The sequence below is a fragment of the Giraffa tippelskirchi genome, chromosome 4, assembly GCF_054371585.1.
Source record: "Giraffa tippelskirchi isolate mGirTip1 chromosome 4, T2T-mGirTip1v1.2.pri, whole genome shotgun sequence".
NCBI classification, from domain to species: Eukaryota; Metazoa; Chordata; class Mammalia; order Artiodactyla; family Giraffidae; genus Giraffa; species Giraffa tippelskirchi.
The window spans coordinates 194,018,350-194,025,311 of record NC_137278.1 but is presented as its reverse complement, the minus strand read 5'-3'; positions in this window follow the sequence as shown (position 1 = coordinate 194,025,311).

Sequence of the window (6,962 nt, the reverse complement as noted above, 5' to 3'; positions counted from 1 at the left end):
ATTCACTCTGGAGCAATAGGTATTTCCACCATCCTCCTAAATGTACATCCTCAAGTATAGTCAAAGCTGTGGTTTTTCCAGTAGTCATGTATGGCTGTGAGAGTTGGACCATAAAGAAGGCTGAGCACTGAAGAATTAATGCTTTCAGACTGTGATATTAGAGAAGACTCTTGACAGTCCCTTGGACAGCAAGGACATAAAACCAGTCAATCCTAAAGGAAATCAACCCTGAATATTCATTGGAAGGACTGATGCTGAAGCTGAAACTCCAATACTTTAGCCATCTAATGCGAAGACTCAACTCATTGGAAAAGATCCTGATGCTGGGAAAGATTGAGGGTAAGAGATAAAGGGGGTGACAGAGGATGAGATGGTTGGATGGCATCATTGACTCAATGGACATGAGTTTGAGCAAACTCCAGGAGATAGTGAAAGATAGGGAAGCCTGGTGTGCTGCAATCCATGGGGTCTCAAAGAGTCAGATACGACTGAGCAACTGAATAAGAACAAAGACTACTACCTGAGAAAAACTCATTCACTATTCTAATTGACCAAAAACTTGAATAGTAGTTTACTTCTTAAACTTTCAAAGGATCAAATCTCTTCTCTCAGATAAAGATATTCATCCTAGTCTAATCATATTATAATAAACTTTCTCTCCATAAATACATATGTAATGTATTTTATTTTATAAGTAGGTTCTGCCGATTCCCAGGTGACTCAGTGGTAAAAAAATCCTCCTGCCAAGTAGGAGATGTGAATTTGATTCCTGGATTAGGAAGATCTCCTGGAGGAGGAAATGGCAACCCACTTCAGTAAGCGTGCCTGGGAATTCCCATGGACAGAGCAGCTCCTGTCCATAGGGTTGCAAAGAGTCAGGCACAACTTAGCGACTAAACAACAAGATCTGCCTATATAACTTTGAAGAATTTGAGAAATATTTTTCCTTGGGGATTCAGAAACATTTGCTTATTTATCCATTTATTCTTTCCTTTATTCAACAGATTGAGTACCCACTGTATGCTAAGCAATATTCCAGAGCACCTGATAGAAGCATTTTTTTCCTTAAGATAATTTACATTCTATGTTTCATGTATTTATTTGTAACTATATAGCTTATATTGATATTTTATGTAGTATCCATGGATAAGTAATATAAGGTAGTGAAAAATACTATGAGTAGAAATAAAGTAGGGTAGAAGAAAGTGTGACAGAGAAAGGAGACGAGGCTTATGCTAAATAGAGGATTTATGGAAGACTTCTCTGTGGGGTTGTCATTTAAAACAACCAGAGAATAACAATGACAAAAATATTATCCTATGAAAACATGCTAATTTAATACTGTAACACCTACTACCTTTTTCAGTTTCTGAAATCTAAAAGTCAGAAGTTACTTACTCTTCAATTTCAAAGGTTTCAGTTCCTTTTAAATTTCCCCTTTCTTATCAATTTCTTCATAATACGTTCCTCATTTCCAACGTCTGGCTCCCTTGACAAATTTGACAGTGAGAAGTATGTCAAATATTTGGTTTTCATCTAATCTGAATAAGAATAACTTCATATTCTCAGTTTCTGATCCACTGATCCAGTCCCAGAAACTTGATGCACATTAACTTTTGGGTGTGTTTCACAACCAAAGATTCTTTATCCTGATAGCCTGAATCAGATCTCCTTCATCACCAGATATATCCAAAATGACTGATTCACAAACATAGTACTATCTGAAAAATAACAAGCCAGCAAAAGAAAGCAGTGACTAAAAACCGACAAATGGAATCTGGCTAACAGTGCACAATCCTCCCAAGAGCAGTAACGTGTTATGGACTGATTATTGCAACAGTTTTTGCAAAATGCTAGTGCAAAATGAGCTCAGAGGACTAGGAATCCTGGAAAGGAGGACAGTGAGAGAACAGGACACACCACAGAATATACAATATGACAACCCCAAAATATGGGGGTTATGATATTTTTAAAAATAAGGAAAGAAGAACTGGAATTAGACAATCAAGAGCAAAAGCAAATACAGGAATACCTTTTTCAAATGTGGGGCAAACATAAATTTGGCATGACTGAACAATTAGTGAGACATAGTAATAGTATTCAATCTGAAATTTATGCTAAGAATGTCATCTTTTGAATTGCTTAGTGGAGATGCAGAGAAAGATTTGCAGTCACTTCACTGAAATTAATCATTATGCAATAATAATGTGATAAATAAATGCATTTTAAAAATTCACTCTTAAAATCAACCAGTGGTAAAATCATGAAATAATTATGGCTATGGTACATAGGCATACTATTCATAATGTTGAAATATTAGCAGGATAAAGGAAATGATCAAATTACAGAGATTAAGAGATAGTGAGATGAGAAGGGGGAGGGAAGACAGAAGAAATAGGAGGAAGTGGAGAATTTTGAGATACATGGTTATAAGGAACTACTGTATAGCACAGGGAACTCTGCTCAATGTTACTTGGCAGCCTGGATGGGAGAGGAGTTTGGAGGCAAATGGATACATGTATTTGCATGGCTGAGTCCCTTTGCTGTCCACCTAAAACCATCACAACATTGTTAATTGGCTACACTCCAATACAAAATTAAACGTTGTATTTTTGTTTTTTAAGAGATACTTGGCTGTGACAACCAGAAATAAAGGTTTGTATGAAGGGATTTCTCTGGTGGCTCAGCTGGTAAAGAAATTGCCTGCAATGAAGGAGACCCAGGTTCAACCCCTGGGTGGGAAAGATCTCCTAGAGAAGGAAATGGCTACCCACTTTAGTATTCTTGCCTGGAGAATTCCATGGACAGAGGAGTCTGGTGGGTTATAATACATGGGGTCACAAAGAGGTGGACACAACCGAGTGACTTTCACTCACATGAGGAGGTCAGATAAAAGAATTGAGAGAATGAATTCTTGAAATAAAAGAATTCATTTATCAAAACAGAAAGCCAGTAGACAATTTCTAAAGTTACAAATCTTATAGCATAGTACAAATATTAAAGTTACAAACACCATAAAAAATAAAGACAAATTATTAAAAACAATTGCCATTGAGGAGCAAAACAGTCATTTGAGGGGAGATTTTTTTTTTTAATTGGTGAATCAGCTGTTCTGGTCTATTTTGTTTTAAACATATTCCTTTGAAAAAATGAAAATAATAGCAGTTGTGTATATTCACATCTATTAAGCAAGGCTGTCTCCATTTCATAATTTGCCTTCATTCTGACCTTGTCCCAGTAGATTTCGTTACTATAGATTCTGCCCTCAATTTAAAACCCACCGATGAGCATATTAAACATTCTGCAGTAATATATAGACAGAAATTTATAGTTGTTTTATTCCTGTATATATCGATTTAATCTCTAAGAATTAAACTTTGCAATTAAAATAATTAGTATATATTTATAGAAACAATATAAATGTATTCAGTTCAGTTCAGTTCAATTCAGTTGCTCAGCCATGTCTGACTCTTTAAGACCCCATGGACTGCAGCATGCCAGGCTTCCCTGTCCATCACCAATTCCTAGAGCTTACTCAAACTCATGTCCACTGAGTCGGTGATTCCCTCCAACCATCTCATCCTCTGTCGTCCCCTTCTCCTCCCACCTTCAATCTTTCCCAGCATCAGGGTCTTTTCCAGTGAGTCAATTCTTCACATCAGGTGGGCAAGGTATTGGAGTTTCAGCTTCAGCATCAGTCCTTCCAATGCATATTCAGGCCTGATTTCCTTTAGGATGGACTGGTTGGATCTCCTTGCAGTCCAAGGGACTCTCAAGAGTCTTCTCCAACACCACAGTTCAAAAGCATCAATTCTTCGGCACTCAGCTTTCTTTATAGTCCACCTCTCAAATCCATACATGACTACTGGAAAAACCATAGCTTTGACTAGATGGACCTTTGTTGGCAAAGTAATGTCTCTGCTTTTTAATATGCTATCTAGGTTGGTCATAACTTTCCTTCCAAGGAGCAAGCGTCTTTTAATTTCATGACTGCAGTCACCATCTGCAGTGATTTTGGAGCCCAGAAAAATTAAGTCTGCCACTGTTTCCATTGTTTCCCCATCCATCTGCCATGAAGTGATGGGACCGGATGCCATGATCTTAGTTTTCTGATTGCTGAGTTTTAAGCCAACTTTTTCATTCTCTTCTTTCACTTCATCAAGAGGCTTTTTAGTCCTTCTTCACTTTCTGCCATGAGTGTGGTGTCATCTACATATCTGAGGTTATTGATATTTCTCCCGGCAATCTTGATTCCAGCTTGTGTTTCTTCCAGCCCAGCGTTTCTCATGATGTACTCTGCATATAAGTTAAATAAGCAGGGTGACAATATACAGCCTTGACATACTCCTTTTCCTATTTGGAACCAGTCTGTTGTTCCATGTCCAGTTCTAACGGTTGCTTCCGGACCTACATACAGGTTTCTCAAGAGGCAGGTCAGGTGGTCTGGTATTCCCATCTCTTTCAGAATTTTCCACAGTTTATTGTGATCCACACAGTCAAAGGCTGTGGCATAGTCAATAAAGCAGAAATAGATGTTTTTCTGGAACTCTCTTGCTTTTTCGATGATCCAGCAGATGTTGGCAATTTGATCTCTGGTTCCTCTGCCTTTTCTAAAATCAGCTTGAACATCTGGAAGTTCACGGTTCACATATTGCTGAAGCCTGGCTTGGAGAATTTTAAGCGTTACGTTAGTAGCGTGTGAGATGAGTGAAATTGTGCAGTAGTTTGAGCATTCTTTGGCATTGCCTTTCTTTAGGGTTGGAATGAAAACTGACCTTTTCCAGTCCCGTGGCCACTGCTGAGTTTTCCAGATTTGCTGGCATATTGAGTGCAGCGCTTTCACAGCATCATCTTTCAGGATTTGAAATAGCTCAACTGGAATTCCATCACCTCCACTAGCTTTGTTTGTAGTGATGCTTTCTAAGGCCCACTTGACTTCACATTCCAGGATGTCTGGCTCTAGGTGAGTGATCACACCATCGTGATTATCTGGGTCATGAAGATCTTTTTTGTACAGTTCTGCTGTGTATTCTTGCCACCTCTTCTTAATATCTTCTGCTTCTGTTAGGTCCCCACCATTTCTGTCCTTTATCAAGCCCATCTTTGCATGAAATGTTCCCTTGTTATCTCCAATTTGCTTGAAAAGATCTCTAGTCTTTCCCATTCTATTGTTTTCCTCTATTTCTTTGCATTGTTCGCTGAGGAAGGCTTTCTTATCTCTCCTTGCTATTCTTTGGAACTCTGCATTCAAATGGGTGTATCTTTCCTTTTCTCTTTTGCTTTTCACTTCTCATCTTTTCACAGCTATTTGTAAGGCCTCCTGAGACAGCCATTCTGCTTTTTGCATTTCTTTTTCTTGGGAATGGTCTTAATTCCTGTCTCCTGTACAATGTCAAGAACCTCCATCCATAATTCATTAGGTATTCTGTCCATCAGATCTAGTCCTTTAAATCTATTTCTCACTTTTACTGTATAGTCATAAGGGATTTGATTTAGGTCATGGTCTAGTGGTTTTCTCCACTTTCTTCAATTTCAGTCTGAATTTGGCAGCTTATTATAATAACTCCTATATAACTCCTAAAGGAGTTATAATAATTCCTCCTTATTAGGAGTTCATGATCTGAGCCACAGTCAGCTCCCAGTCTTGTTTTTGCTGACTGTATAGAGCTTCTCCATCTTTGGCTGCAAAGAATATAATCAATCTGATTTCGGTGTTGAGCATCTGGTGACGTCCATGTGTAGAGTCTTCTCTTATGTTGTTGGAAGAGGGTGTTTGCTATGACCAGTGCGTTCTCTTGGCAAAACTCTATTAGCCTTTGTCCTGCTTCATTCTGTACTCCAAGGCCAAACTTGCCTGTTACGCCAGGTGTTTCTTGACTTCCTACTTTTGCATTCCAGTCCCCTATAATGAAAAGGACATCTTTTTTGAAAGTTAGTTCTAGAAGGTCTTGTAGGTCTTCATAGAACTGTTTAACTTCAGCTTCTTTGGCGTTACTGGTCGAGGCATAGACGAATTACTGTGATATTGAATGGTTTGCCTTGGAAACGAACAGAGATCATTCTGTCATTTTTGAGATTGCATCCAAGTACTGCATTTCGGACTCTTTTGTTGACTATGATGGCTACTCCATTTCTTCTAAGGGATTCCTGCCCACAGTAGTAGATATAATGGTTATCTGAGTTAAATTCACCCATTCCAATCCATCTCAGTTCACTGATTCCTAGAATGTCGACGTTCACTCTTGTCATCTCCTGTTTGACCACTTCCAATTTGCCCTGATTCATGGACCTACCATTCCAGGTTCCTATGCAATACTGCTCTTTACAGCATCGAATCTTGCTTCTATCACCAGTCCCGTTCACAGCTAGGTGTTGTTTTTGCTTTGGCTCCATCCCTTCATTCTTTCTGGAGTTATTTCTCCACTGATCTCCAGTAGCATATTGGGCACCTACCGACCTGGGGAGTTCATCTTTCAGTGTCCTATCTTTTTGCCTTTTCATACTGTTCATGGGGTTCTCAAGGCAAGAATACTGAAGTGGTTTGCCATTCCCTTCTCCAGTGGACCACATTCTGTCAGACCTCTCCACCATGACCTGTCCGTCTTGGGTGGCCCCACACGGCATGGCTTAGTTTCATTGAGTTAGACAAGGCTGTGGTCCATGTGATCAGATTGGATAGTTGTCCATGACTGTAGTTTCAGCCTGTCTGCCCCTGACCCCCTCTCTCAGTGCCCACCATCTTACCTGGGTTTCTCTTACCTTGGATGTGGGTTCTCTCTTCACAGCTGCTCCAACAAAGTGCAACTGCCGCCGCTGACCTGTGACTCACAGTAGCTCCTCTCGGCGGCCGCCCCTGACCTCGGGCGCTGGGTAGCTCCTCTAGGCCACGCTCAGTGCGTCACCGCAGCTCAGTGCTCCAGCAAAGCGCAGCCACTGCTCCTTAGTTCCGTAGCCTATCAGGC